This window comes from Lethenteron reissneri, chromosome 57 (genome assembly GCF_015708825.2).
Source record: "Lethenteron reissneri isolate LAM-NWPU_2019-01 chromosome 57, ASM1570882v1, whole genome shotgun sequence".
NCBI classification, from domain to species: domain Eukaryota; kingdom Metazoa; phylum Chordata; class Hyperoartia; order Petromyzontiformes; family Petromyzontidae; genus Lethenteron; species Lethenteron reissneri.
The window spans coordinates 938,232-956,899 of NC_083835.1; the positions used below are offsets into that span (position 1 = coordinate 938,232).

At 47.6% G+C, this 18,668-nt stretch overlaps 1 long non-coding RNA gene across 1 annotated transcript; it reads right to left on the minus strand.

The window, feature by feature from the left end:
- Positions 1-1,802: 1,802 nt before the first annotated feature.
- On the minus strand, positions 1,803-16,696 carry LOC133357344 (uncharacterized). Its single transcript, XR_009756961.1, has 3 exons — positions 16,581-16,696; positions 13,659-13,763; positions 1,803-1,842 (listed from the first exon to the last, which is right to left on the minus strand). It is a non-coding gene; the product is annotated as an uncharacterized LOC133357344 (long non-coding RNA).
- Between the last annotated feature and the right edge of the window lie 1,972 nt (positions 16,697-18,668).

Consider the following 18,668-nt stretch of genomic DNA (forward strand, 5'->3'; position numbering starts at 1 on the left):
GACAACCTCCAAAGTTGGAAATCCATCTCTTTGTGTTGTTGTGTTGTTGTTTTTTAAGGATCCGAGTCGCGCTCGGACTTTAGTTTGTCGCAAGTTGTGTCGTTGTTTTTTTTATTGTTTTTATCATCAGCCACTATGAATACACTGCTGGATGAAAGCTTCGTCATCACGAGAACATGACGATTGCTCGTGTTGCGATCGAAACGTCGTAGTTTTTTGTTATTTTTTGTAATTTTCTTTGAACCTATCTACGTGACTTTACCGAATGACCCAATAATATATATTATTGCATTCGACAAGATGCTTAGGAGATAGATGCCAATGTCAAAGTCTGCTGGCCACGATCAGAGGACTTCAGGAGAGAGAGAGAGAGTTCGTGTCGTTTTGCTGTTCCTCTTCCTCCTCTGTTGGAGTGCAGACCACGGTGGGTTGACTGTGTGGTCCATAGTGCGGGCTGCATGGCCACCAACCTTCGCCAGCTACTGCAACGGTCACCTACGATATGGCAATGGGTTAACATCGTGGACTTGCAATCGTGGATCTGATAACGTCGAGGAGGGAAATGAATACTACTTTAGGATTGCCCTGAGAGACGCAAGGGGACACTTGGGGTCGCAATTCCGAATACCGCCTTGTTAATAATTGGGATTCCCACAGACTGCACAATGGTACAGGAGCAATATTTGGAATCACAGGACTGAGTCTGCTTCTGAATGCAATATCAGAATACTTGACTCAGCACTAGGGAGAAAAAACCCAAATCTACCCCTGAAAGCTGATATTGTAATGCAATGCGGCACTGTTTCACACGCGCGTGCACTCGCATTAATTTGCATGTGCAGCCGCACATAAGGGAATAATATGCCATGACCACGCGTTTGGTGGGACAGGTGTCTCCTCTGCCCTTCCCCTGCATCCGTCTCTGGCTGACATTTCACGACACTCTTTTACATTATACAAGCACCGCGCTATAAATAGGCGCGAGGCTTAACACTTGTAAAACATTGCCTTCACCCACAACATGTGGACACACACCACTCTGCCACATTACGGTATTTGGCAGCCTTCCATCCGGCAAAACAACAATAAAGATAAAACAATAAACCTCTCGCTGCAAACGTTAGGTGAGCTTGCAGGAACAATACACATCGGTACAGGATGGTGCAACGCGAATAGTGTAAAGGTGCAGCTCTGCAATTACCGGCTCATGCCACTGCTGGCAGCAGGTATCTCAACTCGAGGGGCTGCACCTCTACAGAGAATTTGGCCTGCACTGGTCAGATGTCTCGGAAGAGGTGGAAGTACCCACACTTCACCGCACTACACGCGACCTGGCGATCATCGACTAACTGTGGGAGCTGTCGAGAGCTCCCTCTAGTGGAAGCCCTTCGGCCAGTAGCGACGTGAGTAGCTCACCAGTTTACCCGCTGAGCAGATACATTTGTGACATTTACCGGCGTATACTTTAAAATGTAGAACGCACACGGCCGTGGAGGTTTCCACGGCTGCGCTATGACGCACCGCGTGCTCGTTCCTGGAGAAACTTCCCAAGCATGTGGCGCAAAACGTCGGACATCGCGCCGAAACAACGAGCGGCCACAACCCGAGAACACATGGGAGGGGCGTGATTAGAAGGCGCGCACCGCCCGTAAGAAGTTATGTAGATTGTTTGTAACGTGTACCAATTCTTCGCCTTTTTCGGCGATTAAATCCAAAAGTCCACCACCGCCGCCGTCGCCGCCGCCGCCGCCACCAAGGGCGCCACGGACGTGGTCACGCGCTGCCACTTCTCGTCCCTTCGAGTCGACGCTGAGAGTGGAATCTCTTGAGGGCGTTTTGATCCTGTGGAATGGGGGAAGGAAACATGTTTTACCAAAGTCCAGTACTTATTAAGTTATATTAGTCTCGTGATACTAAACTCTGTGATCGATCACGATTTCGTTTTTACTTTTTTTAAATTAAATTATAATGGTGTCCCGTGAATATCAAGCAAGACACGTTTTTCGCTAAATCCTCAAGGTGACAGAAGGTCAAACAAAACAAATCCAGAGAGATGTTGTGTAGATGAATTTGAAAAAGCATTAACGATTGTTGAACTCCTTCGATGTAATTTTCTTCGTTTAAAGAAAGGGGAAAAACACACAGCTAATGGTTACATAGCACAGTCGCGGAGCCACTTTGGATGTCGTGGGAGTCTGGAGAACCCTATAATTTTGGCAAGATCGTGGCACAAAATACCGCCTTAGGCATGAATGCACTTTTTTTTTTATCCCTTAACCAAGGCGACACAGATGCTGATGACCACCAGAACCTCTAAGCACGCAGTGGCGCGCGAGCAGTCGGCTCAGTGTCGAGACCGTGGCCGGTAGTTTACTCTAATCACGGTTCAGGATGCCTCTTATCCGTCACGAAGCGGCGGACGAACTCCGCAAGCGCCCCGTGTAATCTCCCCAGCAATCAGCAGGGCCCACTGGCTAGGAAGCGGGCCACCCCCAGCTCCCACGGCGTGCCGCTCCACGGCTCGGGCGCAGACTGTGGCCACGCGGTCAGCTGCTTCGCCGCAGCTTCGCGTGCGGACTTTGACTGTGAGCTGCCCTGAGAAGTAGCGTGGCCCCGACCTGGTTTTAGTTTAGTTTCGTTCAACATGGCAAACGTGTCACTCCGACCCTCGCCCCGTCCACCGGTGCATTACGCATTTCCACACAAAGCTCTTATCAGTGCGGCGTCCAGAGCTCCCCGCGCTGCCGTGCGCTCGCCCGGAGCCTCGCTGCGTCTGACCCCTTTCCCCTTCTCGTGCCGCGGAGATTAACTCCGGCCTCGCCTCCTACGACGTGTCTCCCTCGCCTCAGGTGACCTTTCTATCATCAGGGGTCACGTGCCCCCTACGCCTGGCAACACCCTTCCTCGGGCTACATTTGACATCGACTCGAGCCCGTTACGTTAAGCCCTCGCTGTAAGTAATTGTCTCGGCAGCCCACAGGAAACATCCGCTCAGCTGCTCACTGCATCCGCACGGATTCGGTCTACCTTGCCGAGGTGGTGTGCTGAAATAAAAATTCACGAGCGTTTTAAAATTGTGTCGTTTGCACACCATGACAGCGCATACTCGGCGAGTCACTCTCGTGTTTCGTCTTTTTAAAGGTGAATTATTCCATTGTACACAGCTTCCTCTGTAATACATAATACAGCGGGTCTCATGGCAACATACGATGCTGATGTCACACAGAGGAAGAGCTACATTTAACCGTATGATTCATGAATGCATTTTGCTAGCAACCCGTTTCAAACATCGCACGAATTGCTAGGTGCCTGCATTTGTACAATAAAGCTCACAATGTTCATCAATAACATTGTGGATTTGACAGGCAACAATGTCATGCGTGATGTTTCGGGCAACGGCCCTTCTGCGTGGCTCGTGAATAGCGAGGGCAGAGAGACAGAGTGGATAATACGATTTAAAGCTTTCGTGACTGCAGGGATTCATCTTCTTGGTTCTTTCGGTAAAGTCACGTAGAAGGGAAGTAATAAAATAATAAAATAAAACATAATAAAACAATTCTCACGACGTTTCGGCCACAACGCAAGCAGCCGTCCTCAGGTGAAAACCAGGTCCGTCGAGGCGACAGAGTCTGAATGAAACAGCACACGGGCTTAGAGCATATATATAAGCTGGGCGCATTGACAAAGGAATTTGCATATCAACAGGAATTTAGCATATTTATGGGAAATGCAGGAATGTAATTAGTACTGCATATGCATGTGCATTATGCAGGATTAACAGCATCAAAGGGAGCTGCAGTTACTGCTGCTGCAGCAGTTGCTGCTGCTGCAGTTTCTGCTGCTGCTGCAGTTGCTGCTGCAGTTGCTGCTGCTGCTGCACTTGCTGCTGCTGCACTTGCTGCTGCTGCTGCACTTGCTGCTGCTGCTGCAGTTGCTGCCTTATCCATTTTAATATAACACTATGTATTATTCTACCCACCCTAATGTGTATCATACTGCTATATGTTTACTGTACAATTACGACACCATACATTACTCTGCACACTGCACCATGCCAGTGAGTGGAACGCGGTCTGAAAGTCACCGTTAACGTGAACACAATCAGTTAAGATCCGAAATGGTTTATTACGTCCTTCCAATGATTGCTAAGCCAGAATCCATCTTCTCGGTTGAAATTGTCTCTGTGTTTGTATATGTGGATCGCCTCATGAACGAATCTCTCATGATAGCCAGATGGCTTGCAGAGAACCTCTGTCTTGGAGAAGTCAATGTCATGTGAGCCCACTGAATTGTAACAGTGATCTGCCACGGCTGAGGTGTTTGTCCTACCGTGTTTCAGGTCTGCCTTATGTTCACGGATGCGGTCCGAGACATGTCGTTTGGTTTCTCCAATGTAACTGCTGCCACAGAGGCAACTTAGTTTGTAGACGCCAGGGTACTGTATGTCTGGAACCACATCTTTTACAGACGGGACCAGATCACGGATTTTATGTACTGTGTTGAATCGGACCTGGATCTTGTGTTTAATCAGGATTTTGGAGATCTTTTTTGTGACCCCAGCAATGTAGGGTAAGGTGATGGTCTTGAAAGGCTCCTCAACAGGATCCTTCTTGATGGTTGGAGTGATGGCTTTGCGGATTGTGTAGTCGGAGTAACCATTAGCCTTAAGAGCTTGGCGTACGTGTTTGAGTTCACTGGAAATGTGTTCATGGTCGGAGATGCATTGGGCTCTATGATATAGAGTCTTGATGAGGGAATTCTTCTGGGATGGATGGTGGTGGGAATCCGGTTTTAGATAAGCATCCGTGTGGGTGGCTTTCCTGTAGACAGAGTGGCTCATTGAACCATCAGGTCTCCTTTTGATTAGGACATCCAAAAAGGGTAGCTTGCCATCATTTTCGACTTCCATGGTGAATCTGATGGCTGGGTGTATGGAATTGATGTGGTCGAGAAATTGGTCTAGAGCAGGTCGGCCATGTGGCCAGATGACAAAAGTGTCGTCTACGTACCTCTTCCATAAGGTCGGGCGTAGAGTGGCAGTCTGGATGGCGTCCGTCTCAAATTTCTCCATGAAGATGTTGGCTACAACCGGAGATAGGGGGGAGCCCATTGGGGTGCCCTCAATTTGCTTGTAGAAGGTTCCATTCCAGGTGAAGTATGTATTGGTTAAGCAGTGTCTCACCAGGGGGGGTACCCCAGCATTCAGTCCTTGATGAACCAAGTCTTCAATGATTGCGATGGTGTCAGGCACAGGCACCTTGGTGAACAAGGAAACCACATCAAAACTGACAAGCAGGTCGTCTGGGGACAGGGCAATCCCCTTGATTGTCGATACCAGGTCAGTAGAGTTTAGTACTGCAGAGGTGGTTTTTCCAGTGAAAGGCCGTAGGATTTCGGACAAAAAACGAGCCAGTTTGTAAGTCAGACCAAACAGTTATCGTTGAAACCTTCTGCAGCCAGGCCACCAAGATTGTACGGCTTGCCAAAGATACATAAAGAAGATACACCTCTTCGTCCCATTGTCTCTACTATCAACTCCCCCACTTACAAACTGGCTCGTTTTTTGTCCGAAATCCTACGGCCTTTCACTGGAAAAACCACCTCTGCAGTACTAAACTCTACTGACCTGGTATCGACAATCAAGGGGATTGCCCTGTCCCCAGACGACCTGCTTGTCAGTTTTGATGTGGTTTCCTTGTTCACCAAGGTGCCTGTGCCTGACACCATCGCAATCATTGAAGACTTGGTTCATCAAGGACTGAATGCTGGGGTACCCCCCCTGGTGAGACACTGCTTAACCAATACATACTTCACCTGGAATGGAACCTTCTACAAGCAAATTGAGGGCACCCCAATGGGCTCCCCCCTATCTCCGGTTGTAGCCAACATCTTCATGGAGAAATTTGAGACGGACGCCATCCAGACTGCCACTCTACGCCCGACCTTATGGAAGAGGTACGTAGACGACACTTTTGTCATCTGGCCACATGGCCGACCTGCTCTAGACCAATTTCTCGACCACATCAATTCCATACACCCAGCCATCAGATTCACCATGGAAGTCGAAAATGATGGCAAGCTACCCTTTTTGGATGTCCTAATCAAAAGGAGACCTGATGGTTCAATGAGCCACTCTGTCTACAGGAAAGCCACCCACACGGATGCTTATCTAAAACCGGATTCCCACCACCATCCATCCCAGAAGAATTCCCTCATCAAGACTCTATATCATAGAGCCCAATGCATCTCCGACCATGAACACATTTCCAGTGAACTCAAACACGTACGCCAAGCTCTTAAGGCTAATGGTTACTCCGACTACACAATCCGCAAAGCCATCACTCCAACCATCAAGAAGGATCCTGTTGAGGAGCCTTTCAAGACCATCACCTTACCCTACATTGCTGGGGTCACAAAAAAGATCTCCAAAATCCTGATTAAACACAAGATCCAGGTCCGATTCAACACAGTACATAAAATCCGTGATCTGGTCCCGTCTGTAAAAGATGTGGTTCCAGACATACAGTACCCTGGCGTCTACAAACTAAGTTGCCTCTGTGGCAGCAGTTACATTGGAGAAACCAAACGACATGTCTCGGACCGCATCCGTGAACATAAGGCAGACCTGAAACACGGTAGGACAAACACCTCAGCCGTGGCAGATCACTGTTACAATTCAGTGGGCTCACATGACATTGACTTCTCCAAGACAGAGGTTCTCTGCAAGCCATCTGGCTATCATGAGAGATTCGTTCATGAGGCGATCCACATATACAAACACAGAGACAATTTCAACCGAGAAGATGGATTCTGGCTTAGCAATCATTGGAAGGACGTAATAAACCATTTCGGATCTTAACTGATTGTGTTCACGTTAACGGTGACTTTCAGACCGCGTTCCACTCACTGGCATGGTGCAGTGTGCAGAGTAATGTATGGTGTCGTAATTGTACAGTAAACATATAGCAGTATGATACACATTAGGGTGGGTAGAATAATACATAGTGTTATATTAAAATGGATAAGGCAGCAACTGCAGCAGCAGCAGCAAGTGCAGCAGCAGCAGCAAGTGCAGCAGCAGCAGCAAGTGCAGCAGCAGCAGCAACTGCAGCAGCAACTGCAGCAGCAGCAGAAACTGCAGCAGCAGCAACTGCTGCAGCAGCAGTAACTGCAGCTCCCTTTGATGCTGTTAATCCTGCATAATGCACATGCATATGCAGTACTAATTACATTCCTGCATTTCCCATAAATATGCTAAATTCCTGTTGATATGCAAATTCCTTTGTCAATGCGCCCAGCTTATATATATGCTCTAAGCCCGTGTGCTGTTTCATTCAGACTCTGTCGCCTCGACGGACCTGGTTTTCACCTGAGGACGGCTGCTTGCGTTGTGGCCGAAACGTCGTGAGAATTGTTTTATTATGTTTTATTTTTATTATTTTATTACTTCCCTTCTACGTGACTTTACCGAAAGAACCAAGAAGATGAATCCCTGCAGTCACGAAAGCTTTAAATCGAAATTTAACCGCCTCTACGGGGAGGGTTTCCACATAACTTTGAGATCCTTCAACAAGCTCCGGGATAAGAAGGCTCAGCTAATCGAGTCTCTCACCTTTCTGAAGAGATGCCGCGACTCTAAGGTAATACCAAACGCATTTACACTAACATCTGCTGCTGTAACTTCTTCTAATGCGAAACGAATTCTGTCTAGAACTAGTTTAGCTCTTATCTCAGAGAAAATCAGACTTACGCGCACCGAACTAGATCAGTTAGACAAGACACTCTACAAATCACACTTATCTTTGAGTATAACAATGTCCACATCGGATTGGGAACATGTGGAAAAAATGACTGCCTCTTCAGCTGCCGCTATGTCGAGTAAATGTAAGGACAACTTGATTTCCAAATTCAACCGCCTCTCAAACAAGAAACCGGACCCACACATTGAAAAGCTAGATGTTAACAAAGTCGTAATTAATCGCAGTAACAGTCCTATTTCTGAAGGTTTGAAATCCGTTTTAGCTAAAGGACTAAACTTTGCAGTCACACCTAGACACATACCAGTTAATGATATCATTGCTCGAGTAGATGTAGCTCTCAAGGGCTTGAGTCACATCGCTGCAGACGTAGCAAGATCTGAAATCTCTGTAACCCTCAAAAACGCTAAGATGCCAGCTAGCAACATTAGCAAAGATGAGCGTTTTGAATTAGCTCAATTAAAAAAGAGGGATGACATTGTCATCCTCTCAGCCGACAAAGGCAATGCCACTGTCATCATGGACAAAATAGAATACAACAACAAAATTCAAGAACTACTCAACGATGGCAGCTATACAAAAATAAAAAGAGACCCTACCAACAGCCTCGTCTCCAAAACCAACAACATCATTTCTGCTTCAACCGCATTAATTGATCAGACCAAACAGTTATCGTTGAAACCTTCTGCAGCCAGGCCACCAAGATTGTACGGCTTGCCAAAGATACATAAAGAAGATACACCTCTTCGTCCCATTGTCTCTACTATCAACTCCCCCACTTACAAACTGGCTCGTTTTTTGTCCGAAATCCTACGGCCTTTCACTGGAAAAACCACCTCTGCAGTACTAAACTCTACTGACCTGGTATCGACAATCAAGGGGATTGCCCTGTCCCCAGACGACCTGCTTGTCAGTTTTGATGTGGTTTCCTTGTTCACCAAGGTGCCTGTGCCTGACACCATCGCAATCATTGAAGACTTGGTTCATCAAGGACTGAATGCTGGGGTACCCCCCCTGGTGAGACACTGCTTAACCAATACATACTTCACCTGGAATGGAACCTTCTACAAGCAAATTGAGGGCACCCCAATGGGCTCCCCCCTATCTCCGGTTGTAGCCAACATCTTCATGGAGAAATTTGAGACGGACGCCATCCAGACTGCCACTCTACGCCCGACCTTATGGAAGAGGTACGTAGACGACACTTTTGTCATCTGGCCACATGGCCGACCTGCTCTAGACCAATTTCTCGACCACATCAATTCCATACACCCAGCCATCAGATTCACCATGGAAGTCGAAAATGATGGCAAGCTACCCTTTTTGGATGTCCTAATCAAAAGGAGACCTGATGGTTCAATGAGCCACTCTGTCTACAGGAAAGCCACCCACACGGATGCTTATCTAAAACCGGATTCCCACCACCATCCATCCCAGAAGAATTCCCTCATCAAGACTCTATATCATAGAGCCCAATGCATCTCCGACCATGAACACATTTCCAGTGAACTCAAACACGTACGCCAAGCTCTTAAGGCTAATGGTTACTCCGACTACACAATCCGCAAAGCCATCACTCCAACCATCAAGAAGGATCCTGTTGAGGAGCCTTTCAAGACCATCACCTTACCCTACATTGCTGGGGTCACAAAAAAGATCTCCAAAATCCTGATTAAACACAAGATCCAGGTCCGATTCAACACAGTACATAAAATCCGTGATCTGGTCCCGTCTGTAAAAGATGTGGTTCCAGACATACAGTACCCTGGCGTCTACAAACTAAGTTGCCTCTGTGGCAGCAGTTACATTGGAGAAACCAAACGACATGTCTCGGACCGCATCCGTGAACATAAGGCAGACCTGAAACACGGTAGGACAAACACCTCAGCCGTGGCAGATCACTGTTACAATTCAGTGGGCTCACATGACATTGACTTCTCCAAGACAGAGGTTCTCTGCAAGCCATCTGGCTATCATGAGAGATTCGTTCATGAGGCGATCCACATATACAAACACAGAGACAATTTCAACCGAGAAGATGGATTCTGGCTTAGCAATCATTGGAAGGACGTAATAAACCATTTCGGATCTTAACTGATTGTGTTCACGTTAACGGTGACTTTCAGACCGCGTTCCACTCACTGGCATGGTGCAGTGTGCAGAGTAATGTATGGTGTCGTAATTGTACAGTAAACATATAGCAGTATGATACACATTAGGGTGGGTAGAATAATACATAGTGTTATATTAAAATGGATAAGGCAGCAACTGCAGCAGCAGCAGCAAGTGCAGCAGCAGCAGCAAGTGCAGCAGCAGCAGCAAGTGCAGCAGCAGCAGCAACTGCAGCAGCAACTGCAGCAGCAGCAGAAACTGCAGCAGCAGCAACTGCTGCAGCAGCAGTAACTGCAGCTCCCTTTGATGCTGTTAATCCTGCATAATGCACATGCATATGCAGTACTAATTACATTCCTGCATTTCCCATAAATATGCTAAATTCCTGTTGATATGCAAATTCCTTTGTCAATGCGCCCAGCTTATATATATGCTCTAAGCCCGTGTGCTGTTTCATTCAGACTCTGTCGCCTCGACGGACCTGGTTTTCACCTGAGGACGGCTGCTTGCGTTGTGGCCGAAACGTCGTGAGAATTGTTTTATTATGTTTTATTTTTATTATTTTATTACTTCCCTTCTACGTGACTTTACCGAAAGAACCAAGAAGATGAATCCCTGCAGTCACGAAAGCTTTAAATCGAAATTTAACCGCCTCTACGGGGAGGGTTTCCACATAACTTTGAGATCCTTCAACAAGCTCCGGGATAAGAAGGCTCAGCTAATCGAGTCTCTCACCTTTCTGAAGAGATGCCGCGACTCTAAGGTAATACCAAACGCATTTACACTAACATCTGCTGCTGTAACTTCTTCTAATGCGAAACGAATTCTGTCTAGAACTAGTTTAGCTCTTATCTCAGAGAAAATCAGACTTACGCGCACCGAACTAGATCAGTTAGACAAGACACTCTACAAATCACACTTATCTTTGAGTATAACAATGTCCACATCGGATTGGGAACATGTGGAAAAAATGACTGCCTCTTCAGCTGCCGCTATGTCGAGTAAATGTAAGGACAACTTGATTTCCAAATTCAACCGCCTCTCAAACAAGAAACCGGACCCACACATTGAAAAGCTAGATGTTAACAAAGTCGTAATTAATCGCAGTAACAGTCCTATTTCTGAAGGTTTGAAATCCGTTTTAGCTAAAGGACTAAACTTTGCAGTCACACCTAGACACATACCAGTTAATGATATCATTGCTCGAGTAGATGTAGCTCTCAAGGGCTTGAGTCACATCGCTGCAGACGTAGCAAGATCTGAAATCTCTGTAACCCTCAAAAACGCTAAGATGCCAGCTAGCAACATTAGCAAAGATGAGCGTTTTGAATTAGCTCAATTAAAAAAGAGGGATGACATTGTCATCCTCTCAGCCGACAAAGGCAATGCCACTGTCATCATGGACAAAATAGAATACAACAACAAAATTCAAGAACTACTCAACGATGGCAGCTATACAAAAATAAAAAGAGACCCTACCAACAGCCTCGTCTCCAAAACCAACAACATCATTTCTGCTTCAACCGCATTAATTGATCAGACCAAACAGTTATCGTTGAAACCTTCTGCAGCCAGGCCACCAAGATTGTACGGCTTGCCAAAGATACATAAAGAAGATACACCTCTTCGTCCCATTGTCTCTACTATCAACTCCCCCACTTACAAACTGGCTCGTTTTTTGTCCGAAATCCTACGGCCTTTCACTGGAAAAACCACCTCTGCAGTACTAAACTCTACTGACCTGGTATCGACAATCAAGGGGATTGCCCTGTCCCCAGACGACCTGCTTGTCAGTTTTGATGTGGTTTCCTTGTTCACCAAGGTGCCTGTGCCTGACACCATCGCAATCATTGAAGACTTGGTTCATCAAGGACTGAATGCTGGGGTACCCCCCCTGGTGAGACACTGCTTAACCAATACATACTTCACCTGGAATGGAACCTTCTACAAGCAAATTGAGGGCACCCCAATGGGCTCCCCCCTATCTCCGGTTGTAGCCAACATCTTCATGGAGAAATTTGAGACGGACGCCATCCAGACTGCCACTCTACGCCCGACCTTATGGAAGAGGTACGTAGACGACACTTTTGTCATCTGGCCACATGGCCGACCTGCTCTAGACCAATTTCTCGACCACATCAATTCCATACACCCAGCCATCAGATTCACCATGGAAGTCGAAAATGATGGCAAGCTACCCTTTTTGGATGTCCTAATCAAAAGGAGACCTGATGGTTCAATGAGCCACTCTGTCTACAGGAAAGCCACCCACACGGATGCTTATCTAAAACCGGATTCCCACCACCATCCATCCCAGAAGAATTCCCTCATCAAGACTCTATATCATAGAGCCCAATGCATCTCCGACCATGAACACATTTCCAGTGAACTCAAACACGTACGCCAAGCTCTTAAGGCTAATGGTTACTCCGACTACACAATCCGCAAAGCCATCACTCCAACCATCAAGAAGGATCCTGTTGAGGAGCCTTTCAAGACCATCACCTTACCCTACATTGCTGGGGTCACAAAAAAGATCTCCAAAATCCTGATTAAACACAAGATCCAGGTCCGATTCAACACAGTACATAAAATCCGTGATCTGGTCCCGTCTGTAAAAGATGTGGTTCCAGACATACAGTACCCTGGCGTCTACAAACTAAGTTGCCTCTGTGGCAGCAGTTACATTGGAGAAACCAAACGACATGTCTCGGACCGCATCCGTGAACATAAGGCAGACCTGAAACACGGTAGGACAAACACCTCAGCCGTGGCAGATCACTGTTACAATTCAGTGGGCTCACATGACATTGACTTCTCCAAGACAGAGGTTCTCTGCAAGCCATCTGGCTATCATGAGAGATTCGTTCATGAGGCGATCCACATATACAAACACAGAGACAATTTCAACCGAGAAGATGGATTCTGGCTTAGCAATCATTGGAAGGACGTAATAAACCATTTCGGATCTTAACTGATTGTGTTCACGTTAACGGTGACTTTCAGACCGCGTTCCACTCACTGGCATGGTGCAGTGTGCAGAGTAATGTATGGTGTCGTAATTGTACAGTAAACATATAGCAGTATGATACACATTAGGGTGGGTAGAATAATACATAGTGTTATATTAAAATGGATAAGGCAGCAACTGCAGCAGCAGCAGCAAGTGCAGCAGCAGCAGCAAGTGCAGCAGCAGCAGCAAGTGCAGCAGCAGCAGCAACTGCAGCAGCAACTGCAGCAGCAGCAGAAACTGCAGCAGCAGCAACTGCTGCAGCAGCAGTAACTGCAGCTCCCTTTGATGCTGTTAATCCTGCATAATGCACATGCATATGCAGTACTAATTACATTCCTGCATTTCCCATAAATATGCTAAATTCCTGTTGATATGCAAATTCCTTTGTCAATGCGCCCAGCTTATATATATGCTCTAAGCCCGTGTGCTGTTTCATTCAGACTCTGTCGCCTCGACGGACCTGGTTTTCACCTGAGGACGGCTGCTTGCGTTGTGGCCGAAACGTCGTGAGAATTGTTTTATTATGTTTTATTTTTATTATTTTATTACTTCCCTTCTACGTGACTTTACCGAAAGAACCAAGAAGATGGATAATACGAGTTGGAGACGTGCGTGCAGGGTGCAGTCTTCAACTCTTATCCACTCTGAAGGAGGGCGAAACGTACACGTTGGCAATTTGGCTCACGTAGCGATCTGACACAAAAATCAATCGGAACTCATAAAGTAAAAGGTTTACATCGCAGGGCCGTGAGAGATGACAATGGCTTGGTGCGGACCTTCATCCAGCAGTAGACTGAGCATGGCTGACGACGATCGTGAGTTATGCTGATGGTTAGGAGCCATGTTGGTGAGCATGCAGACAATGCGACACACGCCGTTTCCTGGACACACCGCGCAAGGGCGCAATGGGTTAAATGTGATGCATTCTCATTCACGGGTTGAAAAGACAATTCAGCATAAAGCTAATAGTATAATTAATGTTCAGACACAGTAACAGTTCAACGTTGCCTTGCATATGTCTGCAGTTTCCCCCAACCATAACAGAAGCGGTGAAGCTGAGTTCGCATTTGTGCAAGACGAGTGGTCGTGTTTCACACACAATTTATATGGAAAAAAAATAGGTTACCACATGTGATCAATCCACTGCTGGATGAATGTCTCCACCATACTGTCACCATCGATCGTGGAACAACTGCGCTTTTATTCAACTGATAACTTTGTTGGAGTATAATATTTTATTTCCAAAATACTGCAGTATCCATAATAGAGGCTTTTGGGTATGATCGTGTAAATATAAATGCATCGTTAAATTCGCCACCGTCACCTGGCACAGCCGATTAGTAAGGTTTGTCACGTAACTAAAACGTGCCAATTCGTTACTAGTACAGCACACCGATGCGTGGGAGAGTAAACCCACAACATTTACCATTCGAGTACAACGTTATGCATACATAATGTGCATGCGTAATGTGCCCACGTAATATATGTTGATTACCCTATGAATAACCGACCCGGTAATGTTTATTCATTGTCATGTCTATTATGCCCTCCCCCCATGTGGCCTTCGCGCCCGATTGTCTCACAAGTGACGACATCACGTGTGTCCCTCAAATTAGGAGGATATCTCCACAAATCTGTCTGTCGCCTGATCACGATGATTGTAATTACTGGCGAAACGTGGTACTCCAATTGCAAATATTGTGGGTTTACTCTGCAACACACCGGCGTGCTGTACTCGGAACGAATTAACACGTTTACTTTACGTGACAAACCTTACTAACCGGCTGTGTCGGCTGGTGGCGGGTTTTAACGACACATTTATATTGACGCGATCTAACCCAAAAACCTCGATTATGGATATTGGTCGCGAAGGCCTATTACTTGTTAAACTATATTGCCGTGGTTTTGCTATCGGCACCATGTCACGGGGTTAAGAAATGTATTGTTTGGGAATTCTGCAGTTGCCACTTGCCACGTGCGTCACCCCGTGTCGGAGCCCTCCAATGACGTCGATAAAAGTCATCGCGATCCACACGAGAGGCATGCTGCTTAATGCACCAACGATATATTTCGTTTCCTGTCAATCGCGTCAACATTTTTGAGTCTTCACACCTATAATAATCCAAAACGAGTGAGAGAAAAACTAACTAACTTCAATACGAAGATTTTGTGTGGCTCTGTAAGTTCATGACCGGACCGAACCCGTCGATGCACCCACCCCACGTGACAACGTGACGTCATCGCAGTTGTCTGCTCAGATAAACTCGGGGATGCTCAGCGCCACCGTCGACCTCACGGCGTCTCCGAGTTTCACGGCGACTGGGACAGCGTGTCCAAGGTGAAGGCGCAGCCCTGCAAGTGCTAGCTCACGCCACTGCTGGGGGGGATAAAGGCCTCCACTCGAGGGGGAGCTCTGTAGAGCCCCTTTAGAGAGGGTATTTTGTATTTGCCGATCAGCTGGCTGTGTTGTACACATTACGCTGCTGAGCGGTGGGTTGGGATTTAAGAAGTGTGCCATGTGTTTTCGGCTGCAGCGCCAGGAGATGAAATTGAATGGAATCGGCGACCTCTGGACTTGTACGTCCAGTGTAATAACCATTACAACAGCTGCAAAATCCCAGTCTGTGTGTGTGTGCCAAATGTAGCCCCTCCCTTTAGCTGTACGATTGCACATAGTCACGATGTAAATGTATACAATAGCTGAGCCACGAGAGAGCTACAAATGTGTCTTGTCTGTCCTCTGAGAATAATGATCTCACGCCCCCCCCCCCCCTCTCGCTTCCCCCCCCCCTCTCGCCCCACGTGACAAGGCAATGCTTCATTTGCTGGAGGAGGAAACAAGCACGGAGCCACGTGCACGGAGTGCGGCAGTGCCACTATTTGCCGCAGAAGAGACGACAACGCATGCTGGGGAGACTACGAACGAAGATGCTAAGGGACATCGCACGCGGATGAGGCGGCTGGATGGGCGGCGGACTTCTAAGAGGCAGGGCCACCAATCTGACACGAATTTATCTCTCGTCGCCGCCGAAAGTAAATCCGCGCAAATCCACGCCAATGATCCCGTGCATGCAAATAAAAACAGGCCGAGGTCTAGCGGCACTATCTCTGAAGTTTAGGCACCAGAGGTTGCAAATAAACCTTTTATTTTGTAAACGAGGAATGTGCAAGACTCGGGGTGAATTGCTCCGCCATTAACTCACGAAGGGCTCCCTCGGCTTTGAAGGCGCGTCCAAGAGATACTTGTCAACCGCGGGGCACTCTGTTGTTCATCGATGCGCGAGGAGACCGCCTCAACCTGCAGCGCGATGTTTCTGACGCGGTTCGATGTAGAACATCGTTGGAGAGAGCAACCTTAACACCCAGAGAGGTTTTCATTTGGCTCCCAATCAGCCAACCAGATTCTTCCTGGCCCCAGAGTGTTTTCCTGTGAGTCACTGCACCGTTCCTCCATCTCGTCCATTACTCGGAATTCTCCTCTGTCCTCCCCCCGCAGGTCGCAATAATTCACGTGGAGGTCTCTCGCACAGAGCTTCTCACTCTCCACAGAGTCACTTGGGGCCATTCTTGTTCCGTCGACATGAGCCACTCTGGCGTCTTGTCGCTTCCTTACGGAAGCCACTCAAATCATTCAATTGTCCCGCGAGTTTTTCGAGACTGCTCTCCAAGGTACTTCACCGTTCTACTTTGTGACTCACCGAGTGTGTGGATGGCCCGGTAGTGCAGCAAGGGCACGAGCTACCGAGGCGGTAAGAGGTTTGTTCTAATAAACGCGTTTTAACTACATTTAAAAGCGCGAATGCATCAGCGCTGTTCCTATTTCTTGTCTAGAAATAGCAAGGTGTGCTGCTCACAAACAAAAGGAAGACACGACTCCCATTATGCCTTGCGTGCGTATCATGTGACCACGTTTAAAATAATTATTTAAACTCTTAGCGCACCTCACGGTTGTTCGCTCGCTCTCTCGAAGAGAGAAATGACTCAGAGGCTCGAGGAGAGACCACAGATGAGCAGGAAGGGAGCAGCAGCCACGCGGTGAGCCGGCGCCAACAATTGCCCAAGCTCTGCAGTTCTCTACATATTGAGGTGTTATCGGCCAATGAATGAGTGTTGACTTGCGTGATGAAAGCAGACCACCCAGAGAAAACCCACGTGTGCGAGGAGGAAATCATTTCTATCACATACAGAAGGAAGAGGTGCGGGGGGGAGGTCCACATGTTTTGTTGTACTGCATTCTCATGGCTTGCCAGGATACGGCACCTCGACACCCACTGCGAGGAGAGTGTGATCCATCAATTCTCCAATGCGCGGTGCTGGATTTCAGGCCACGTGCATAGCCGCCACCGCCCGGCTCTGTGCGCGCATTGCTCTCAAACTACCTGTCCAGCTGTCCGTCCATCTGTCTGTAACATTGGGGTCACAGTAAGCCTCAGGAAGATGACCCGATGTAAATACATGTTTACTTTGAAGTTGTGTTGCCCCGTCAGTCTTTAGTCCTGGTAATTTGCATTTAATTCACCTGTCGACAGCCGCCGTTATTTGTTGTTGTTGTTGCGTGGTTTATTCTTTTCACGCGTCAATTAAAGCTTCGCGCGTTCACTCACACCGCTTCACCCTGCCGCGTACGCCTCCTGGTAACGTATCTCGCATCTCGCTCATTTTTGCCCGTGGCCTCTGAATAGATCTCTCCCGGGGACCTGCTCGCGGCAGGCGCGCCGCGGAGTGACGGCGCGCGGAGAATCTTGATGCCTCTCCATTGTGCTCGGTGAACAATTGCGACGCCGACGCGCGGTGTGTCACGTGGCGGTTGTTGTTTTTTTTCTTTCTCCTGCTTCGTAAAGTGGAACGAGCTTGGAAGAGCGGTTTGTAAAATAATGACTAAATGAACACGATAAGATACGTGGCAAAGCGAAAACATAAATACCATTATCGTCAGCCGTGCTCAATCCACCGCTGGATGAAGGGCCTACCCCCAAGCCTTCGCCACCACCTCTGGCCATCGCGCGACGCAATAATCCCCGCTCGGCACCTGCTCACGAGCTCATTGCGTCGCTCCATCTCCGTGGTCGGACGTGCTCGCGGATGCATTCCGCTCCGTTGTTATTCTCGACCATCGACCCATCGCCCCGACTCGCAACACGAGTCCACTTTCAGTAATGTCACGCATAGCGTGCACGCCTTCTCCAATCCACGTGCTCCCCCTCCCCCCTTTCCGCCTCTCAATGTGATTCCGAGCGTGGTGTCCCAGCGTGCTTTTGTGCGCACTCTCCAATTCTTTGTTCCGTTTCGTAGTCGCGCGACGAGTGAGCGGAGGTGCGGTAAACTCACAATTTGTATCGATTCGCTTTTTGTTGTTGTTCTCTGGATTACAATGTCGAAGGAACCATTAACGGAGATGGGCGAAGTTAATGATGCGATGGTAATTGTGCAATGGTTAAGTGGTTAAGTGGAAAGGGGAATTGGAGCGGTGGGCGCACTGGTAAGCACGTGGCGCTATGCACCGGCGACCGTGCGAGTATGATACCCGGGCACGGCTCTCATCAGTGGCAAGCGATACCGGTCTTGTCTCTCCTACCCTTCACCAAGCCGCACTGATCAGCGTGTTGACTGTTATTAAACCAACCTCCCCTCCATGACCAACATGATGTAGGGAGGCCTTCTATCATTGGCAAATTTAGATTTGCTGGAGTTAATTTCATGTTTTGTTTAAGAGTCACAATCACAGCATTTAAAATGTTCTCTTTTATTTCAATAATCGTGGGTTTTACCTCATACCAAAATAAACC